We start from the raw sequence: 23898 nt of genomic DNA on the forward strand, positions 1-23898 counted from the left end.
GAAGGATGTTGGAACCCAGTGGGATTGTTGTGGTGAACAAATGGGAAGATTGTGGGCACTGAGTGGTATGTGTGTGCCACATAACTGCTCAGACCTCAGTTGCATAGACTGCATTTGTGTATTCCAATGAGCACACAATTCTGTGAATTAGCAGCTCCACCATTTTGTGAGTGACAGCAATCTCACTCTGTGAGAGTGCTGAATCTGCCGTTGACCACAGGGTGCGATGGCATACCATAGCTGTATTGCGCAAGGAACACATCCATTAAGGCTCAGCCTTAATGTTCAGAATTTCATTGCTTTTTTAGGTTTAGGCACAAATTCAGTAGGTTTTGTGAAATTTCAGATCATGTCTAAGAAACCTTAATGGGACACATGAAACCGTAAGGTTTTCTGTTTATGGAATTTCATTGCATTTTTATAATTTGTTAACCATCAGGGTTTTGAGTAGCAAACCGGGCCACTTGCAGGCAGAAGGACAACAAATAGGTACACCTACATGGGTGGAGGAGCGTACAGCACACAGGAGGTGTTTTGGGGGTGCAGAGGGAGAGATGGCTGTAGGGGCAGGCTGCAGGTGTGTGAGGCAGTGGCAGCAGCGGGTGGTGCTGAGCAGTGGCAGCAACAGGGCCATGCACAGGAGCATCAGCGGGTGAAAGAGGGACTCCCTGGTGCTGAGCATGTACCTGAGAAAATCAATTCAATAAGACACAGATGCATGGACATATCAGTGAGATCCATACATGCATTTGATAAAAAATGAATGTGTAATATAAAAAAAAATGATGTGCCCCCAAAGCACAACCAGCATCGAGCTTTGGAGCCCCAGTGCTGGTTGTGCTAAATACAGGGAACAAACTATATAGGGGTCCCCTGTATTAAGCACAATCAGCACTAGGCTAATCAGAGCCAGTCCTGGTTGCCAAAACACAGGCGACAAATGATGTAGGGGTCCCCTCGAAAAAAATGTAATTGTCCCATAGAGAACTCCCAAGGGGGTCATGGTGTTTAAGGGGCTACTCCTCAAAAGTTATTGGAGGTACGGTACCGAGTTGAAATTTGGCTTGGGTGGGTAAAACTGTCGCTTGGTGCTGCATGCCAAATTTCAGGCAAAAATACAAAAAATGAGCATTTGGGAGTAATCTAAAGTTCCATCTGTTACTTTTCTCTGACACTCTCAGTTAGGACCACTTTTCTTCAGTTCTCTATGGGGGCGGCATTCACTACAGTAAACAGTAAAGCCACAGTGAGTACACCTGCTGTAGGCATCAACTGAGGCTGCGCAACAAGTTGAAGTTTCCTATCTGTATAATGGCGCAATTGTGAGGTAATAGTTTAAAAACTGTAACTTTCTAATTTACCTGAACCCCAAAAGCACCTACCCTGGAACAATAGCTACCTAATAAAACAAACCACAAGTCTAAATTTGCCCTCTACCCTGACTTACAGCATGCCTTCCCAAAAATTCTGCATAGACTACAGCAAAAAAGTGGTCCTAATTGAGAGTGTCAGAAAAAACTTGAAGTTGGAACTTTAAATTACTCCCAAATCCTAATTTTTTATGTTTTTGCTCTGAAATTTGCATGCAGCACCAAGCGACAGTTCTACCTGCCAATTCCAAATTTCAGCTCGTTACCTCTAATAGCTTTCGAGGTGTAGCCCCTTAAACGCCATGCCCCCCTCGGGAGTTCTCTAAGGGAGAATTCAGTTTTTTTAGATGCAGCCTTAATATATATATATATATATATATATATATGCCATCTGCTTTACAATTACTGTACATTCTTGCCATAATATTGTGTTTTAACTCAATGGCATAACTAGGGAGAGTGGTATAAGTTTGTCCTTAAGCTGGATCCAAAGTAGTAGTCCAGCTGCAAAATACACTAAAACCATACAGTATTGGGATGACCACAAACTGCTACAATAGATTGAATTTGATAAAAGAGAATTCAAACTAGGAGCCGTATTCAATTTGAGTGGAGCTGCGATACTTTTTCGCCTCCTGGACTTTTCGTCTACATCGCGTGTTTTGCAGGCGGAAAAGTATTGCACGCGTGCCCGCGTATCGCCATGTTCAATTTGAAAGTAGGCCAAAACGGGACCCGGCGAAACTTAAACAAGCGGAAAGTACTGTCAGATTTGGGGAAATCAGCCTGACACCCCCCAATAGATGCTCTGACATGGGGGTTCCCTATGATACCCCCTGATTTGGCTTGCTGAAGGTATTTGCTTTTTTCAAACGGGCTCAATAGCTGCTAAATAGCATTTTTGTATAACTGGTGAAGAATAGTATTCCGGAGTTTATTTTGCAGAAAATAACTTATCCCAGCAAATTTGGGGTACCTGAAAATGGGGGCCAGCATATTTTCAAGTTGCAAATGTTAAGTTTAAAAAAATTAAAAAAATCCACCTGCCACAAGCCCCTGCAATGAAAAAAACACCTGGGGCATACTTAGGGACCCAGATTTAAGGTAATTGTCGTGTTGCGCGGAAAAAAGTTGCTCAATTAAATTCTACTGTCATAAATTAATGTTAAAAACGAGCGCTTGGACATGTACTGTGTGTAGAAATAAGTAAATAAATGAACCACGATTTACTTAAAATATTAAATAAAAATCTCCTGTACCCACTCGTTGTTTATAGCTCTTTTTTGTGACAGAGTGGTATGGAGTAGAATGTCTCAAAGGTAGTCCGGTGAATGCGGGAACATGGGTGTTTGTAGAATAGTACACTGCCCCTACTCCCCACTCCACCAGAAGCAAGACGCTGCTGACCGCCGTGTAAGGAGGCACAGTACGCCAAAGCCGAAAGGGACGGAGGAGACACCGCGTGCCGTATAGCTGAAGGAGTACCGGAGGGATAGCAACTATAGGGTAAGAGTAGGGGCAGTGTACTATTCTACAAACACCCATGTTCCCGCATTCACCGGACTACCTTTGAGACATTCTACTCCATACCACTCTGTCACAAAAAAGAGCTATAAACAACGAGTGGGTACAGGAGAATTTTATTTAATATTTTAAGTAAATCGTGGTTCATTTATTTACTTATTTCTACATACTTAGGGACCCCCCTAGAGTCTAGTTCGCTAGTTTTTAACTTTGTCCCGCAACATTTTTTTTTTCGCCCCCAAAATCAAAGTGATTTTATGGGGTGTTCTTAAGTGTTTTTTTTTTTAATTTTTGACACAGTTTAACTTTGGGGGACTGTCTGAAGGCTGCACAGGGGTTCCTGCAACGTTGCACCCCAAAACCCCAATTCTGCATTTTTTTCCGCCTGCTGTTCATAGGCGAAACTTTTTCGCCTATTACATTGCATTGACTTTCCGCCTAGGCAGAAAGTCTTTCAAATTGAATACGGTGATACTATTCCGCCTGGCGAAATGACATCATCTGCGAAAAGATTCCACCAATAACATGCGAAAATGGCTTTTCACCTCAAATTGAATACGGGCCAAGAATTTAAATTGTATCATTAAATTAACGGTTGTAGTTCTGAAGACTAGAAAGAATGTACCATGGTTATATGTAATGTGGCAATCACAAAATTAAAAAACAATTGGAAAGCACAAGGACACATAGGGGGAATTCAATTAAATGGGATGTTGATTAGTGCTGGGAATGAGGCCCTGATTCAGAGCTGGACGCTCTGACAGAGCGCTCGCTTTGAATCAGGGCCGTCCTTCTTGATTTTTAGAGCGGCCTCCTGGCCGCTCGTATAGCTGTGGGTGACCACAGACGGTAGGGAACGCCTCCGTCTGGGCAGCCACGCCACGGCACGCCCACCAAAGGGGAGTGCTGTCACTCAACATCGACAGCACTCCCCCTTTGGTACGAGAGCGACAGTTTGCCTGTCGCTATCCGGGTTTCGCGCATGCGCACTGGGCCACCATCGACCCGCTTGCGAGTGCTCAGCGCTCGCGAGCGGGTCTGAATCAGGCCCTAAGTTCCTATTTAATTGGCCGCGCTGTTAACTCGTGACTAGTTGATTTCTGCTTGCACCCTCCTGAGGTGCGAGTAGAAATCCAACAAAACAAATGCCGCAATGCTAGTTTCGAGCATCGCGGGTGGCACTTAAGTTGGAGAATGCAGGTTACAATGGATAAAAAATCAGTATTAGGCACTATAACCTGCATCTCCCAACTTAAGTGCAGGGAGCGATGGGGACAATTGAATAACTCTGGGAACTAAGGGCCTGATTCAGACTCGGACGCTATTTGCGGATGGTCGTTCCAAAAAAGGGGCCGGCTATTTAAATTGAGCGATCGCTCTTTGCAGTTTGTTGACGCCTCTGTCTGAGCGAGCGAACGAAAAATGCGCTCGCTATTTTGTAAAGATGTCCCTTTGCCGTTCGCATCACACGTCATCTCCGGTATTTATTAGATTAATCGGGTACATCGAAAGGCATCTGAACTGCTCGCAGAGCTTGTGGTAGGTTTTTCTTTTCCCTAATACTGCGAGCAGTTCAGGCTAAAAGACAACCAAGTGACGTGGTCAATGACGCTCCTTTACTAATTATGCGCTCCCATTAAATGCCGTTTTGACAATTAGGCACGCCTGCGTTCGGATCTCCACTCCCCCGTTTTCAAGCACCTTCCCCTGTTACCACCCACAAATGGTACATTCTGTCAATCAAATTAGCAGCCCCTCGCTGTTTTGCGAGCGCACAATTTCCGACCGCAATGACTGGTTTGCGCATGTGCATTATGATCCATACGCATGCGCAGTTGTGCGAACATCGCTCAGAGCGAATGAGCGGCCGCTTACGAGCGGCTCTGAATCAGGCCCTAATTCCTGGTGCTATTGAATTGCTTCCCTGGAGACTTGTATTTGTACTTGTACTGTTAGGGCATTCTTCAAGTTGGGATTTAAGCGTTAGTCATAAAGTGGCTAACAACCAAACAATGCTTTAGTCTGATCATTATGTAGTCATAATGTTGTAATTTACAATGTCGACACCACAGTTTTCAAAGTTATTATGTTGATATTGTTGAAATGTCGACATTGAACATTTAGGCTTCTTAAAAGCATTGACATGTTCACAATGTCAACATTCTGCATGAGTTGGCAGCAGAGGGTTAGGTTTATGCTAGGGAAGGGAAGGGTTAGGCACTAGGGGGAGGTAGTGTTTAGTCTACGGGAGGGAATGTTAGAGTTTGACACTAGGAAGAGGGTTAGAGGTTAGAGTGGGAGGATATGGATATATTTACCACCGGATGCAACGCTGGATCCAACTGGAAGTAATCATCACCTGAACACCGGACCCTGAAGATATAGCTGGAGTCACCCACCATACCAGATATGTCACCATTAGACCACCAGGGACATTTTGTTGAAAGTCTAATCATGTGGACATTTCATCTGTGTCCCAGTAAGTTCCCTACTGGGAGACACCTCTGAAAAAATTGCTAGGTGTAAAGAAATACATTAGGAGTCCCTCTCGTTTGTCACTCCAACACCTCTAGTTGCCCCTGCTGATCTCGCCAGCTACACTTCTGTCTGCCGCCTGTCTCAACCCTGCCGGCCTGTGAACTCCACTGCATTACACAGTAATTTATTTCCTGCTTCATCAAAATGCCTCCTGTGTACAGCTGCACTCCTGCTGGTCTCATTCCATGGGCTGGTGCCTCTTACTGCACCTGAGATATATTTCTGCTTGTATCATCCAACGTCTTTTAGCTGGTAACTGTCACGAATCGGATTCTTAACATCCCTTACAAACTCAGACATTCTTTTATTTCTGTTTCCAAGACATCTCAGGGATGCCTCCCTGTGATTAACTAATGCACCTGTGTGCTTACCTGGTCAGCCAGACTAATGGCTATTCACCACTTTTTATTGAAACCAGTTCCTGGGCACAACCCATTGCCTGAACAACGTGTTCCTGTCCCAGGATTGTTCTAAGCTCCAGGCTTACTCCTTGTATTCTGTGATCATGTCCTCTGTGACTCTCTCTGCTACTGTGTTGATTTCTCGCTACTTACCATCTTCCATTGTGTATCATCACCTGTCAGCGCAGCAGCTTTCACACTGCATACAGACCTGCTCCAACCACTTAGTTCAGCCAGCAAATATACAGTTACCTGCTTTCCATCTGCCACTGTGTATCATCACCTGTCAGTGTGGCAGTTTCCACGCTGCATACCAATTTACTACTTCTCAGTGCAGAGCGGCAAGTGCAGCCATGGTCTTCATCCCATCGCACTGCTGGGACAGTGCATGCAAGTTACCTATACTGTATTACTCTATGCTTGGTGGTTGTTCAGGTTATTGGGATATACTATTGTGCTCTTGTATTGGTTTTCCTGTACGGTGTGCTACTGTCTTGGGCTGGTTCAGAGAAGGGTGCTGGTTCCAGGGCTATGGTTCAGTGTGCAGTATATGGTCTGTACACTGAGATGTCCAGTAAACTCTATTATGTATCCTGACTTTCAGTTTCTGAGTTCCTCACTGGTTCCAGTTCCAAGTCTTTCGTCAGAGCGGTAACAGAGTTGCAGATTCCTCAAGCTGTACTCTGACTACATTGGACTACAAATACTGACTTGAGTTCTGAGTTTCAATCTATGAGTACTATACTGTTCTGCAGAGGAGTAGCGTGTAGCCAGGTCGCCTGGGGCATGTGCGTGCTATGGCGCCCCCTCTAAAGTAAAAATAAAGATTAGGGACAGCCCCCTCTAGTGGTGCCCATATACAGTGTCCCCTGTAGTGGTGCCCATATGCAGTGACCCCTGTAGTTGTGCCCATATGCAGTGCCCCCTGTAGTTGAGCCCATATGCAGAGCCTCCTGTAGTGCTGCTCATATGCAGTGCCCCCTGTAGTGGTGCCCATATGCAGTGCCCCCTGTAGTGGTGCCCATATGCAGTGCCCCTTATATGCAGAGCCCCCAGTAGTTGTGCCCCTTAAAGTAGTGCCCCTCAAAGTAATGCCCCCAATGCTGTGCCCCCTGTAGTAGTGCCCATATGCATTGCCTCCTGTAGTGGTGCCCATATGCATTGCCTCCTGTAGTGGTGCCCATATGCAGTGCCCCCTATAGTGGTGCCCATATGCAGTGCCCCCAGTAGTTGTGCCCCTTAAAGTCGTGCCCCTGTAGTTCTGACCCCCCTGTAGTTCAGCCCCCTCCACCCCCAGTACTTACCTGATCCATCGCGGCCATCGTCCGGGCTGTCATTGCCGCCCTGACTGGATCTAACTAGATCCAGCAGGCGTGGCCGTGCAGGCTCATCAGTGCGCAGGTGACATCATGACATCACCCGCGCATTGCATCACTGGGAACGCTGGCCTCTGAAGTGATCTGAGGCTTCCTTAGCCTCCGATCACTTCGGAGGCCAGCATTCACGGTTCAATGCTGGCATCCGGCAGGCTGACAGCTTAAACAGCTGCCGTGTACACATCGCGCTGTGCATCCAGACACCTTCAGCGCCTAGAGCTAATGCTCCACTGGAACCGCCCTCCCTACGCCCCTGTTGTTCTGAGCTCCAGAGGTAACTTTTGCCCCTGGAATGTATAACTGGCCTTGCTGGCCTTCACAGGTTACTAGGCGAGGGGTCCTGGGGCGTGATTCAGCATGGTTCGCAATTGCAACAGCGTATGCAGATCGATCGATGGTGCATACTGTGCATGTGTATCCGGTGCAGTGCACGTGCATGAGTTAGCATTGCGATCACTCAAGCAGAATAAAAGCCATCACAGAGTGAGTGACAGGAGGTCAGCATTTGGGGGTGGTGACAAGGGAGTGGTCAGCGAAACACAGGGGTGTGTGTTTGAATGCCGTTGCATTGGCATGCATAAATTAGCCACTGAGATGGCATACACAGCTTGAGTACTCAACAAGATTTGCAGTTTCTGTGGCAGGTCAGGTCAATTAAGCCTATTGTTTGACACCTAACCGGCCACATTTACTGTGCACTAAGTAACTCATTAAGCAGGCATTCACCCTTGCTGGGATGTAGTCAGCATCCCATCAGACAAGATGCCGATGGTCTAAATACTGGTGCTGGATCCCGACAGCAGTCGGGACCCCATGTCTCTAGAATACTGACCGCTTGCATCCCAAAGGTAAGTATCGGGGGTCAGGGTTAGGCACTAGGGGGAAGGTTAGGCACTAGGGGGAGGGTTAGGGGGAAGGGGAGGTTAGGCTTAGGCACTAGGGGGAGGTTAGGTTTAGGTACTGGGGATGGAGGGTTAGGGATAGGGGTAAGGTTTAGTGTTATTTAACTTACCTTTTATTGTCGGGATTGTGACTGTTGGGATTCCTCTGTCGGTATTTTGACAGCCGGCATCCCGACAGCCGGGATCCCATACCCAACTCCTCTTGCTAGCAGATAGAATTAATGGATAAATTCAGCTGGTGAAGGTTATTCAGATCATCTATTATTACAATAGGATATTTACAAGAAGGGAAAGATTATACCAACTGTTTCATTCTGCCAACTTATTTCCTTGGGACATAAGTATTCACCTTCCCCTCCCCCTTTCTTTCATACACAATATTTTACAAAATAATTGTTATTCCAAGCCTTAGCTACACAGGTCTTGTAATCTAAGGTTTTGAGTATTAATTGATCTACACCAGGCACATAGTTACAATGTTACCAAACTAAATACCTTATCAGTGTTACAGTATCACTTTTGTGAAAATATGGACAAACGGTAACACTTTTTTAAATTTGAATTTGCTTAATTTGTTGCAGTGTAGTGTTGGTGTTTGCAATAAGTTTTGTTTGCATAGTATGTGATTTTATTCCTGTGGACCCAGAAAATTCATTTAGTTCATAGATACCTTTTTTCATTTATTGTTTATATTTGTGCTAAAAATTCCTTTCTATCTTTGTTTTGGTAATTATATGTATTGTTTATGTCAGTTTTTAGATCATAAATACCATTTATGTGGTTTTTTTTTGGTTAATAAATTGCTAATTTTATATATTTTTAGCATTAGTTTATTTTGGGCATTTCACTCAATCATTTTATAGTGTTTTAGATCTGCAGTTACTTTTTCCTTTACTCAGTGTGCCTTAAATTGAAAATAAGGCCCATGTTGCCCGATAATGTTTTCCAAGTTTTCAATTAATGTGGATCTATGGGAGTCTAGACAAAAGGAAAATGCAGCATCCTCTGCTGAACAAACCATTATTTATCTTAGCATAGTAGTTCCAAAACATCTTAAGCAAATATACCATATTAAAAATGATTTGTGCATCCAGCCTTTTATATTGTAAATGCTTTCAAATAACTATTGAACAATTATTTTTTTCTCAGTCTGCTGCGTGACAACTCTGAAATATGCTACTTATTACATTTTCATGCTTTACCTAACTCTATTATAGAAAATCATTGTAACTCCTGACTCTTTTCCACTATTTTGCACGATAAAAAAGCTCCATCTCTTCTACAGCAGATAGTAGACAAGTAAAAGACAAACACTAAAAACATAGATTATAATTTTGATGAAATGATTCACTCTTGTCCTTTTATCTTTATATGATGTAGTCCTGGCATAAACTTTTCATATACATTATGCTATTGATGCAGAACTGGACCCATCTTGAGATTCCTTTTGACTCAGTTAGCATAAATATGCTATTTTTGTGTGTATTTGATTTCAGCATTTTTTTTAAAGCATATCTGTCTAATATCGCATAAGTCTATAATGTAATGTAATGTACGTGTGTATGAAAGTAAGTGACATGGTCGAAGTAGAAGGTAGCAGAGCAATGCTGGGAATGTGTGGAATTGAGGGAGGTTGTTGGACACCAGAGCAGGGATCGAGCAGCATTGGGCACCAAGGAACTTGCACCAACCTTACTAGTGGCACTTCCTCATGCTAATTAAATATTGCCGTGGATGGTTATATGTTGCAGAATATTTATGTATAGATTGCATTACTCACTAAAAGTGCCAAATCATCCCTGAGGACTTTATCCCAGCAAAGACTGTTTCACTGCACTCAGGTTTGATCATGTACTTTGAATAACAGTAAGATGGCCTGTCAAACTTAACAGAAAGTATAGATTAACTGGAATGGGGCAGTTGGGGAAAGATAAAATGGCTACATGTGGGAAGGTACTTTGTAAAGGAAAGAACAATGATTCTGCCACTTTATTCCTGATTATGGAGAGAAATTTTTGGAACTCCTTATCACACTCCAATCAAAACCGAAAAGAGGACCAAATCCATGACTCCCTCCCTGTACCTGTATTGTTATGGGGGAAGGGAAAATGAAGGGATGGTGGGATGCCGCACTAGGGTGGATTGAATCGGGATAAGTATAATAGTATTAAAGAATTGAATAGTATGTTTTGGAGCAATACTGCCATTTGAGGGTGCACCCAAGGAGCAATTCAAGGATATCAGGAAAAAGAGAAAAAACAGTACTCCTAAATATAGGGGCACACCTCTGATTAATTACACAATTAACTAAAATATTTCCCACATGCCCTACCTGATACCCACAGGCCCTAACTGACAAGCATAAAAAGGCTGACTCAGAGATCCCCAGCGAGATCATAGTGGTAGTACTGGCTGAGCATTAAAGTTCTCCCTGGACTGTTGTGGAGAGTTAAGGGAATGGGGACATCAGTTAAGAGGGCTATGAAGCACCTAGTTAAATCTCCTCTTATGCTGCAGATCTGTGCTTTAGTGTATACCTGCTAAATGTAGGGTGACATGAGGCTGTAGTGCTGCTATAATGGCAGACATACAAGGATTGGTTGTTGGACGGAATGGGTTTGTAATGCCTGCTCCAAGGATGCCTCCTGTCAGAATACCAACAGCAGCATCCCAGTGGTTGGTATCCCGACAGGGGTTGGTACAAATACTTACCCTCCCCCCTAACCTAACCATCTTTTCTTGTAGCCTAACCAAAACCATCCCCACCCCACACCCTAACCCTCTCCATTAGTGTCTAAACCTAACCCCCTTTCGTGCCTAACCCTAACCCTCCCTCATTAGTGCCTAACCCTAACCCCTTAGTGGTGCCTAACCTTAACCCTCCCAACTAGGGGTTCCTAACCCTAATCTCCCCCCAAAAACCTAGCCGTAAACCTAACCCTCCCCCCCCTGCGGCTAATGCTAAGAGTGCCCCGGACTTACCTCATTTGAGCAGCCGTCATTCTACATTTCGGTGCCGGGATTAAGATAGGCGTCAGTATTTTGATGCCCCTTTTTGGCCTTTGGATGTCGGTATTGAGACCGGCGGCATCGCAGCTGGCGGTCTCATAACTACATCCCTTGTTGGACAAGGACAAATTGGCCATAGTCCTCATACAGTTCAGACCGCCTGTGTCTTCTGAGTGCTACAAATGGACATCCACACAAGGAACTTTCTACATCTTTTATGGTTTTGCTGTAAACTAGAGGGATCTACACTCATGCAATTTCCTTTTTTATAATATCATGAGTATTTATATTGTACTTTAAACTTAATAAACAACATAACTAGTTGCTTCCCACATAAAACATAGCCAACTTTTAATTTACTGATATCAAATTTAATATTAACTGAAATTGTCACAAACTTGCTTGGTAACTAAAGCTTTATTGATATTGCTATGAGGCTGCTTCAAATGACACAGTATAGAATCTAGACTTACTGTAATGTCCATTGGTTTACAAAGGATAAACATTTTGTTCAAAGTTTCTAACATCCTTACTAATAACCCAGAATATACAATATGAAGTGCAAGGGTTGGCAAAGGAGTTGTAAACTCAAGTGATGAGATGCTTAATTTGAACAAGATAGAAATTAATTTCCCAAGGAGATATAATAAGTTCAGTTACTTTATAGAAAATGAAATTGACTGCAATCTCTTTCATCATCTTTGGTTTGTGAACTGTAAACTTTTTTTTATAGTGTAGTAGTATGTGTTCTGATTAAAAATAGGCATATTAAAATGTCTTTTTCTATTCATCTTTATTCTACTTCCGTGTTAATGTATTCAAAGTAACATGCCAAATATCCTTTAGTTATTGCTTTCGCACATTTTCATCTTTAGAAGCGTGTGCTAATTTAAACAGCTGTTTCTGAATATAAATGATTAGCCTTCCATATGTCATATATATGTACACTGTAGACTTACTGCAGTGTTCGGTGTCTATTTTTGAACCTGCCAGACTATAAATAGAGATAGAGATGCAGCTAATTTCATTTTCTGAACCTTAATTTGCAAATCCCAATAGAAGTTCTCTGTTTAATTCTGAAAATTATATTTTATTTCCTCTAGTATGAAATGTGTACATGTGTATAGAACTGATCATTTTATCTCAATAGTGAAACTGCACAGTTTTTATTGTATTTAGTAGAGATACAGAAAACTGAACACACCCAAACTTTGGGTTCTGTGTGGAACCGAGTCCCAGCTTGGGTCTTCCTGCAAAGTTCGGATCTCAAAATGAGACAAAACATAATTTTCCCAGAAATATTGTGTCTCATGAGTTTTGGATTGCATATAAGCATTCCTTCCTGCAGGGGCGTATTAAGAGAGGGCCCGTGTTCACTCCCCTTCCGGGGCCCCCTCTTCCCCGGCTGCTGTCAGTGAACTAACAGCAGCAGTAGACTCCAGGCACTAGTCTGTGCCCGAAGTCTACTGCGCATGCGCATGTCAACAAGAAAATGGTGCAGCAGCCATTTTCCCAGTGATTTCTTAATGCGCATGCACAAAACGATAGGAAAATGGCTGCAGTGCTACATTTTGTGTAGTGCTACTTGATGGGACTTTGGAAAGGTAGTACGAAATAAAAAAGGATGAGTGCAGGGTGTGCGGTGCAGTCCCCCCTGGAGGCCAGTGTGCACCACACACCCTGACCCATTATAAATAAGCCCCTCCTCCCTTGTGATCAGGTGCCATATCACACAGGAGAGTATATGGAGAGGCTGCGGGCTGAAGTTGTGCTTCAATAGACATCATTAGATATACCATTAGAGAGAGTTGTAGGTAGTTGAAGAAGGTGGAATGGGTGTAAAAAGACTTCAGGCATCTTTGTCACTGTGTATGTGTTTGTTAGCTAGCAACTGCAATCCAGTCCAAACTGCAAACTGGCTACTGTCACTGTGTGTTTGTTTGTTAGACACACTAGTAGCACCTGCGATCCAGTGCAAACAGACTTTTTTTATTGTTTTTTTAAGTGAATTTGAAGTCAATGCACTCATAATTGTTTACCACAAGGATAACTGTCTTCACTGCAATATAAATTTTCACATTTGTATGTGGGCAGATTTCAAGCCTAGCTGTCCAAAAAATACTGTGCTGTGTCTGACTGAGCTGCACACCCCAATTTTTTTATAATTTCATTTAAAGAATATTTCAAGAGTGTGCGCTTTGGAAAAGCAGCTTATATTTCTGTTCTTACTGGATGTAGTTATATCCCTGTCAGCTGCTCCCCAAAAATATAAGTACAAAAAAAATTATTTATTTTCTGGTGTCAAAAGTCTTTATAATTCAAGTTAAATCATATTTCAAGAGAGGTACTTTCACAACTAACTCTCAAAACAGAAATTCATAGATATATGACACAATAATTATACTATTATCATGTAGTGTAGGGACCACCAACAATATTCAACTACACACATATTCACCTATTATGGCTGGCCTCTGTGGGGTGCAAAGACAAATTAGCAATATTGCTGGCCATGATGTGCTGTTCTGTAATAGTACACTGTGGCTTAGGTGCTAATTGAATCACCCTCACAGTAAGCAATGATTTAGTACCATAAAATCCCACAGAGGGGTGCAGTCAATATCCCGGCATGTGGAATGCCGGTGCTTATAATTCTGGTACCTGTCAGAATCCCGGCCCTGGCATCCCGACCACCGGCATCCCGAAAGTAAGTAGCGGGGTTAGGGGGAGGGTTAGGGTTAGGCACTAGAGAGAGGGTTAGGGTTAGGTACTAAGGGAGTAGGGTTAGGTTTAGTGTAAGGGGAGGGGGAGGTTAGGTTTATACACTGGGGTGGAGGTTAGGCACCGGGGAGGGAGAGTTAGGATTAGGGAGAGGGGGAGGGTTAGGATACAGATACTGACCAACATATGTTGGTATCCTAACCTTGACGGGATGCCAAAATCAGGATTTTGACCACCGGGATCCCATACCCAACCCCCACAGAAACATACTGTATCATGCAATACTCCAATGGGATTTTACACTTGATTGTTTTAGCCTCTATGAGAAAAGATAAGGATAATTTTAGATATCAGAAATGGTACCCTCACAGTAGTGTGCAAAATAAATAGATCCATGACTAATAATCAATAACACATATCTATTAATGATTAATTAATTAAAAAGGTGATACGCAGCACCAGCAACAAATGTCTAATACAGAACATAAACCGATGTATATGATAGTATTGTGTCAGTATATGATAGTATTGTGTTCTGACAGTAAAAGAGAATATTTGTTATTAGTCCAAAAAGATTAAATGAAATTAAATAATAATAGTGAGTGACAGATACAGCAAATAAGATAATTGTCTACTTTAAAAGTTATATTGATACAAATATAAATAACATTTAAATGATAATGTACAGTAATGTTCAATTTGTTCCATGCTTCACCATAAAACCTGTGCCATGCCACAAATGAAGATCATGGTGTTTGTGATAACATGGGAAAACCTTTACATCCAGAACTCACCTTTAGATTCTAAGAGAAAGTCTGAGGATGTCTATGAGTGCCAGGTTTAGGTCTCTCTTTTCTGACACTGTAATCCTAGAAAAAACCCTTCCACCATTTTTGAACCCTCTGCAAATATGAGGATAAGTAGTAGTAAAAGTAATTATGGTGGTTTAGACATAGACTTTGAGGATGCTACTGTGGAGCTGCAACAGGATGAGGGGAATAATTGTGTACATAACAATAATGATGATATTGATGATGAATGTTTTGGACAAGAACAAGTTGATGAATTCAGGAGGATGATGGTGTTTGTCTTAAAGTAAGTATGGCCACCAGTGGCAGCAGCTCTTGCCAGAGATTAGAAGGACATTGTCAAGGCTGGACATTAGACCAAAAATCCACCTCTTCCATGTGGAATAATTTTTACCCAGATCCTGACAACATTTGTCAAGGCATCTGTACCATTTGTGATGCCAAATTAAGTAGAGGCATGGACATTTACGTAATTTGCAGGGAGTTCGTGCAAATTGTTTATCAATATCTGGAAAACACTATAAAATAATAACAAGCAGACCAGTATCATCTACCAGCAGCATGGATAGATCCCAGCACATGTGGGATCATGGATAGCATGGATAGATCTCCACCACTAACACCTTCATCATCAACCTCCTCATCAATGATTGGAGGTAGTTCTGCACCTAGTTTGCAAAGACAAACTGACTCCTCCCCTATATAGCAGTCAGAAGCAGAATCCTTGCATGCTAGGGCTGCTACAACTGGGGATGAATCTTCAGAAGGGTACCAAGTAAACTATTAATTTGAGGAACCAAGTATGACAGCCACCATCCTGTTGCACATTGGTTCACTGAAGCCATGACAGTTATGTTGGCATTAGATCTACATCCAATATCTGTCATCAATGCATCTGCCTTTAGATGATTACTGGAGGTCATGTGTCCATGCTGCCAAATTCCATCTCAATTCTATTTCACCAGACCAGCAATTCCTCACCTGTACCTGGATGTTAAAAATAGTTATTCTTTGCTTAGAAAATGCCCAGGCATGACAATGTCCTTCTTATTACCACTGACAAGAGCTGCTGCCACTAGTGGCCATACTTACTTCGACACAAACATCATCCTCCTGAATTTTATCAACTTGGACTTGAAACACAGAAGCAAGTACTGGAATATCTAAACGCTGGGGAGAAAATTTCCACATATTGCATATCCCTACAGAAAAGTATAATCTAACGGAGACTCTTTACACTTGGATTAAAAGCACACAAGGGATTGTGATCTCTTAGTGCAAATATAAGCTCATGTATTATTCACAAGTGTATCTGAGCAGCAGATAAATACTGGACCTTTTTTTTTTACTAATCTATAAAGCAATATGTGATATTTTATAATTGTCATTTATAATTATAACAAATTTTGTTTTGTATGTGAGGCTAAATAAATGTTTTAAAAAATTATGAGAAGTCTGATATATTGATTATCTATCAAGCATCCACATGTGTTAATAATATGTAAATTTAGCACAGGCACAGTGGAGTCCATTCATTATAAATGTATTAAAAGACTGCAGATTTCTTTTACAACAGAAAAAAAAGTATTTATTTCACTTTAAGAAGTACAGTAATATATGCTGCTTTTCCAAGACACATTATTTATATTGAATTATAAAATAAATCAGAAAACTTATTTTTCCAATTATTTATTATCACAGTAAATAAGGGCTTCTTTGGGGTGCAGCAAACTCAGACAAAGCACAGAGAGTAGTTTTTGGGCCAATAATCTTGAAATCACACTGTCTCTAGTCTCTGCTCTTATACTGTACACAAGTATCAATATAATTTATTTACTGCAGTGTAGATAGATCAGATATCCTTGTGAAAAACAAGTGCAACAAGTTCACTTTAACAAACATATACAACAGCCTGTTTGCAGCTTTGGATTGAAGGTGTTACTATGTCAGTCTAACAAAAAATTACACAGTAGCCTGTTTGCAGTTTGCAGTGCACTGGATTGCAGTTGCTAGCTAGTGTGTCTGACAAACAAACATACACAGTGACAAGATGTCTGCAGTCACCCTTCCAACCTACTCCATCTACCTACTGTACTACAACTCTCTCTAATATAATTCTAATGGCATCCTAATTGTGTCCTTTGAATAGCAACTACAGCCCACACCCTATCCATACATTCTCCTGTGTGAAATGGGTACTAATCATTAGGGAGGGACTCTTATAAGCAAATTAAAACAAGCAATGTCTGAGATTTGCGCCAAAATTCGATTTGAGAACTGAACTTGGTAGGAAGACCCGAGCTGGGAATCGATTTTACTCAGAAATCCCAAGTTTGGGTGTGTTCAGATTTCTGTAAAACCAAAGAGCTCATCTCTAGTATATATAGTTTCCATAAATGCATTTCCTTCAGAACCATACTGTACTAGTGCCACTGTCCTATACCTTGTTCCTACAATACAGTAAATATGCAATGGTGGCTTTTATAGCAAATCATTTGTGTGGAGTAACTACTGTATTTGTCTTAGCTTGGGGTGGCTTAAGTGACTTGCTCAGGTTGAGGGACATCCCTTCACAACTGCTGCTACACAGAAAAGTAGACACACTATCACCAAAAGAAGTGGTCAGTGAAGCAGACTACATACACTTATTCTTAAGCTGTGTAGACATTGGAAAAAAATATCTGCAGATCTACTGATCTGCAGATAATGGTTGTCCATACACACTGAACAACCATCACTGCCTCTGGCTGTAGGTCCCGCTGGCTGGGGGTCGCATTGCCACCCGTACACCCAGTACGATGAGTAGAATTATCTGCAGATATATCTGCCATCAGCTGTGCTGCACAGCCAAAGTGATATGTCCATGAACGACATTGTTCATCTGTACACACTGGCCGATGTGCACATGATATATATCGGCCGTTCAATTGAATGGCCGATATGTCGGACAGTGTGTACCCAGCTTAATACACACCTGTGGTCCTTCCTGTGCCAAAGACGTGTTACAGACGTACTCACCATTGGCTAGACTTTCACTCTCACTTTGCTGCTTGCTTGTTGGTGAGCTATCAGTAATATCTACAGACATCAGACAGTAGCTCTTCCTCCACAAATAACAAGCAGGTTGATAGTAGACTGGAGACATGTGCCAATTAGGTTTATACCTTCAGACTCCTTCCTCCACCAATCTTTTGACGTAATATGTGTCTTTCCATTGTCCTTTTCTGGTAATGTGCCTGCCTACCAACGTACCTCAATCGCACAATTTTACATACTTCTGTATGACAAGCAGTAAATTATACACCGGTAAAAGGGACGTGCAGCCAGGGTAGGCAGGGGAGGCAGAGCCTCCCTTGTCATACTCCCTCCCCTATCATACTCCCTGTCATGCTCCTTAGTTTTCATATAAAAACTGTGCTCTTTACATGAATATAGCATATTAAAATTGGATTTTAATTATATTATTTTATTATATGTTCAGTTTTACATTGTATATTTTGTGAAGTTTTTAAAAAAGCTATATTTTTATGATATAAGTCATTATAGTTTAAATGCAATCATAAACATTTACAGTTAATATAAATTGATTGTCTGTAGTTGCTTAATTTGCTCTTCATCTTCATAATGTTTATATAGTGTTTTGGTCATTTATCTGTGCTTCGATGGAAAAAATAAATGAATAACATTAATTATTAATTATGTTCATTGATCGAGCACAACAACAAGCCATAACACATGATATCATCTTTAATTACTTTTATTCTTTCACTAAAGGGTAATTTGTCCTTTTGATTAATTGAACAGTACCGAGACTTATTATGCATCCTGGACAAGTTTGACAAAGAACAGGACTTAATCTGTTTGCTTGCAGAAAGGAGTCATTATAAAATCCAAGGCGTAACTAATATATAGATCATATATTTGTGTAGCATCTACATTTATTGCACATAATTGCATTTTAACTAACAAGACAAATGATTGCATCTGTAATATTTTCTTACATTATACTTAAGAATGAATCTGGGGTGATGTTCAGAAAGTAAAGTAAGGTGGAACAAGGATATCAATCTGGGTCAATGATGAATATTTTATTCATGCATTTTGGCAGTGTAAAATTGGAGTAAAATTATAAATACATTCTACTATGATTTTAAATATTATAGGTGAAATGTTTAAGCTAACTACACATTATAAGATATATCATACGATACTGTATATCGTTCCGACACGTATCGAACCGATATATCATACGGATCGTATACTGTGTATGCCCAATTGCACGTTCACGATGAGGTCATTCATCGCATCGTCCCATTTGCTGTGCTGCACATCAGCTGGGTCGATGCAATGAACGATGCCATGTTGTAATACGACCAAATGGAACGGTACATTGCGCCGTCGTACACTGGATTGTGCAGTGTGTACGGCATGCACGATGTATCGTTACTTCTCGTTGATTCTTTACTGGGTACATAAATTGCATAGTGTGTACCCAGTTTAAGTTTCAAAATAATTTTTGGTGTTTACTCAGGAGATACAGTTTACTGATAAGTATGACTTGACAAAATTGTATATCATGGGATTGCTTTTTTGGCTTTAACTCATGATAGCAGGGAACAATTTTTTTGGCTCTAGATGTTTGTCTTTGGAAATGAAGATTCTCTCTGGATAGGGATCAAGTCATATTTATCATATGCTGCGATAGCTAAATTGAGATTTTCTTATGTGCAAGATATAAATAAGCTACAAAAGGTGAAAATTTGTTATATATTGTAAATTGATTGTGTGGTATGTTTTGTTGAAATCGTCATCACTGTATCTTTAAAGGGCTCATATAGATCATTGACCTCTATGTGTACAGGATGTCATTTTGGAAAGATCTGAAATGTGTTTGTTGCAAAAGAAGCTCCCATGTGTATCTGCCATAAGCAAGACAGCAAAAAAATTAAAAAACAGAAACTGTAATAGCACCTTCTAAGTGCTGTCTTCTGCTACTTATTCACTAATTTCAATGGGACACTCATTTAAAGGTCAAATAACTATTTCAAAGAGATTAGCAGAAGTCGGCTAAGAATATAGTTCAATTTATTAGAACAAAGAAAGAAGACAATGGAAATCCAGATATAAACATAAGTGTAGAAAAAAATTGTCAGCAACGACAAAAAAAAAGTATGTAGTGCACAAAATGCACAGTAAAATTAGGTAGAAGGTCAGAGGAATTAGGTAAAGGGGATGGCCTACAGAGTTCAGGGGCGGAGGTATATCAGAAGATTATTCATTGAATAAAGCTAAATGATCAGAAATGTAGCCATACAAAACTATAAAAATACAGGTGGGTCCAGGATTGGTACTGTAGGAACTTATTCCATAAGCTGATACAACTTGCAGAAACAAGGTGTCACAAAATGCCAGGTTTGGTGTCTCTTATTTGCTTGCTGGGTCCTATGGTGGTTGCAGAGCTGCAACTAGGCTTTTTTGTGCCCTGTGCCAGAGAGAGCATTGGCGCCCCCTCCCCCATTTTTTAAATAGGGACATAAGATAGTGCACCTGAAAAAGGGCCATGGCCTCATGGAGAAGAGCCAGGGAAGAGATAGGGGAGGCCATGAAATGTTGGGGATAAAAGAAGAGGAAGCTACATGTTTCCTCTCCTAAGGGCATATTTTCAATTATCAGGAATTGGTCCCGGTAATAATTTCTTATGGCTGTCGATGCTATAATAGCTAATGCCATCTATAAATGATATCTAGAGCTTGGTAAATTTGTTCTATAGGGTCTGCTTTTGTGATCAAAAACAATACCTGCTGCATTTCTCCATACATACATCATAGGAATGCTAAATATTTATGGGTAGCCCCAAAAATGGATGTTGGACATCCCGCAAATATGTTTTGATAAATTTGCCCGATAGTGTTTCTCTGGTTCTGACTCTTTGTTAGTGTTCTCTCCATTATATATATGATATGTATATATGACCCCCCGATGTACCAGACATCTGATACACGAGGGTCATGTAAATGTCACAACTATATTATGGAAATAAGTTTAATAAAGAGAGTTAGCTTACTGACTATTCTGCACTAGTAACACCATCACTCTAGGAACCAAAGCAGAGGGCCATGACCTATGTGACTGGTGCAGCAAAATCTAAAACTCCTTTCAAAGACTATTGGTACAGTATGATAGACTCCATATCTTTGTTTCTACTTGCACAAATCCTAGTTGACAGGGCTAGAATCCAGGTGTATCTGCTTTCCCCATGTGTGTGGATGCAATGCACTCCTTCATCATCCCATCCCACCACTATTGTTGACCCACAGAATACACCCAGCAACTGTTTTAAAGTTCACCACAAGTAGACTTACTGTATAGCTTAATTTCATCTTTCCAACTGAACTAGAAATGAAGCAGTGAAAACAGTGAAGAAGTGGGCCAGTGAAGAAGTTGCCCATAGCAACCTATCAGCTCTGAGGTTGCATTTATCAAATACATTCTCAAAATGATAGGTACTGTACAAGCTGATTGTTTGCTATGGGCAACTTCTCCACTGGTCCACTCCTCCACTCTTTAATACATCAACCTCTGAGTGTGAGATAGAAGTTTAAATGGGTTAAGCCTCTGATGTTATTGGCTGATGATATTTAGTGTACTGTACTCCAATGACCACTGAAAAGATGTTGACATTCAATGAAGAGTTAGTATAAATAGAGATATTTTCAGCTAATATAAGGGGATGATATCAACTCAGAGACCACACTCAGTGGAAGATCAGATGGAGATAATTAAATCACCACTAGTCACCAGTGATTGAGCTCTGCATTGTAGAGAAGGGACTGACCTTCTCTAGGGCATATTTGGCCATCAGGGGCTGGGCTCTGTATTGTACATTTGCCAGCAAATCTCTGGACTCTACTTTGTACTCTGAAAATACTTTATGTGTACATACACACTGCAAAACTTATGAACAACAAACTGCATTACACAACTGACTAAAATATATCTTCCTAATAAAAACCTGGAATGTTGGCTTGTCTAAGCTGTGCACAGAAATGTAAACTCCAATACAAACTCAGTTGGATATACTAAGGGATCAGTATGACCTCTCTACACTGTGGCATTGAGTCTACCAATACATTCAATTATGCAGTAGGAATGTAGCATCATTCTTTCAGAATAAAATCACTCAACTGATGCTGGGTTGATGGTGGTGAGAAATGCCTTCTCAGGTTTTGTCCAGAATATGCTTAATCACTTTCAGATATGTTCACTGAAAAGGTCATGACATTTAGATAACATTTGTGTCATGCTCAACAGACTATTGCATAAGCACATGTATACTGTTGATGAGTGAATTGTCACCATGGAAGACATTTCTTCCATCACAAAAGAAATAATATAATAAGAAGATAGTAATTCCGTAGCAGTAAGATGCAATTAATATTGATCGTATTGTCTAAGGGAAATATTGCACCCATACGAAGGCAGGAACTCTTGCTCCAGAAAATTACAAAATGATCTTCATTGTTAGAAACAAGCATTCAGGGCTAAAGAGTTCCTTAGGTCAGTGCTATATATGCACACTTCCTTTTGTTGAGAACAAGGGGAAAGATGATTCATTTGACCACGTCAACTATCTCCAAGAATCTTTACTCCATTGCCTTCTCTATGCATCACTAAACATTTCCATTAGCACCTGTGATGTGTATTTTATATACTGAAAAGTGCAAACTATTATTTCCACATTTGTAAGGTTCTCGACACACCATTTTACTATTACATTCTCTGCTCACAGGAAGGTTTAAATGTAGACTATTGATCTGCAGTTGCTTACATGTTTTACCCTTAACTTCAAAGTTAATGAATGGACATCACAATTCTGGAGTATCACCAAAGTTGCTCTCTGTTGATGATGTTTTTCTAATATTGTAGTTCCTCTTGACATAACCTTAGACATAAAACATTAGTAAGTTAAGTTGGCTTTATCAATAAAAAAACATCCAAATGAGCTTCAACAATCTCCACTGTCTGTCTTTTCAATTGCTAGGTTGGTGAAGCAACCCACCATCATCAATGGTTACCTAAGTGTGCTGCAGCTAATCACTGAGAAGGGTCTCTGCTCAACTGGGGCATTCTGATTGGCTCCTTGTGGTACAGGAAGCTCTGTCTTTCTCTCTGTGATAGTTATATGGGAAGGAGTACACTAGATATATGATCATTTATACTTAAAGGTCCTATATATATGGAGAGTGGTGGTGTACCCCAATGAGTAAACACGTTAGTACATGTGGGTAGGGAAAAGACTCACCAGAGGGGGCACTCTTATACATTTTTTCTAAAAAATAACTTTTATTAATAATACAGTAGTAGGTATAAAATATCACTTACAATACAATAATTAAACAGTATACCAACAAATATGTTCTGACCATGCTTGGATATTGACCTTGTCTACAATTATCTGTCCTGGTCTCAGCTTTGCTAATGTATTTGGGGACAGACCTGTCTCCTCTTTTTTCCCTAATAATCCCTGATGGAATTGTATTCTTCTGTGATTACACAAGAAATGCATAAAACTTTATCAAGAAAGACAATCATTGTTGACTTTTGTCACCACCACTGAAAATTTGGGTGTATCTAGTCATGGCCGCCTTCCCAGGCTCGGTGAAGGGGGCATGGTCTGTCCACAGGAGGTGTGGCCAACCACCCTCAGAAAAGAAAAACCTTTCTGCAGCACCGCGAAGCATGGCTGCTCGCAGGGGAGGGGGTGCTGCAAGCCTCTCAGCTCTGCACTAATCCAGGGGGGGCGTGATCAGTGTGATCACTCCCCCCACAGACAGAGGAGACTGCTGCTGCTGCTCAGCAGCAGTGAGCAGTCTCCCACTGCAGCCCACTACACAGCAGTGTGTTCTGGGCTCCTGACAGGTAGGAGGGATAGGGGAGTGGCGTCAGATCTGGACCCCCGCCAGGCCCCTTCAGCAAGCCTGGGCCCGGGTAATTAGTACCCACTCCCTCCCTCTCTCGGCACCCCTGTATCTAGGAAATAAAAGTATTATTTTTATTTTATTTTTACTGTAATGATGTAGCCATTTTAGGTAGCCCAGTAAGTTGTGGGGGGTCTCATATGTGAGTCTTTTGTGTGTGAGGGACAGTGGTCAACATGATTTTTTGGTTCAGGCACTGTTTGGTTTTGAATGTCCACCCTATATTACACAATTTTTGCTTGATTGGTTCTAACTCAGTACAAATTAATA

The sequence above is a fragment of the Taudactylus pleione genome, unplaced genomic scaffold (assembly GCF_031769625.1).
Source record: "Taudactylus pleione unplaced genomic scaffold, aTauple2 ptg000154l, whole genome shotgun sequence".
NCBI lineage: Eukaryota > Metazoa > Chordata > Amphibia > Anura > Myobatrachidae > Taudactylus > Taudactylus pleione.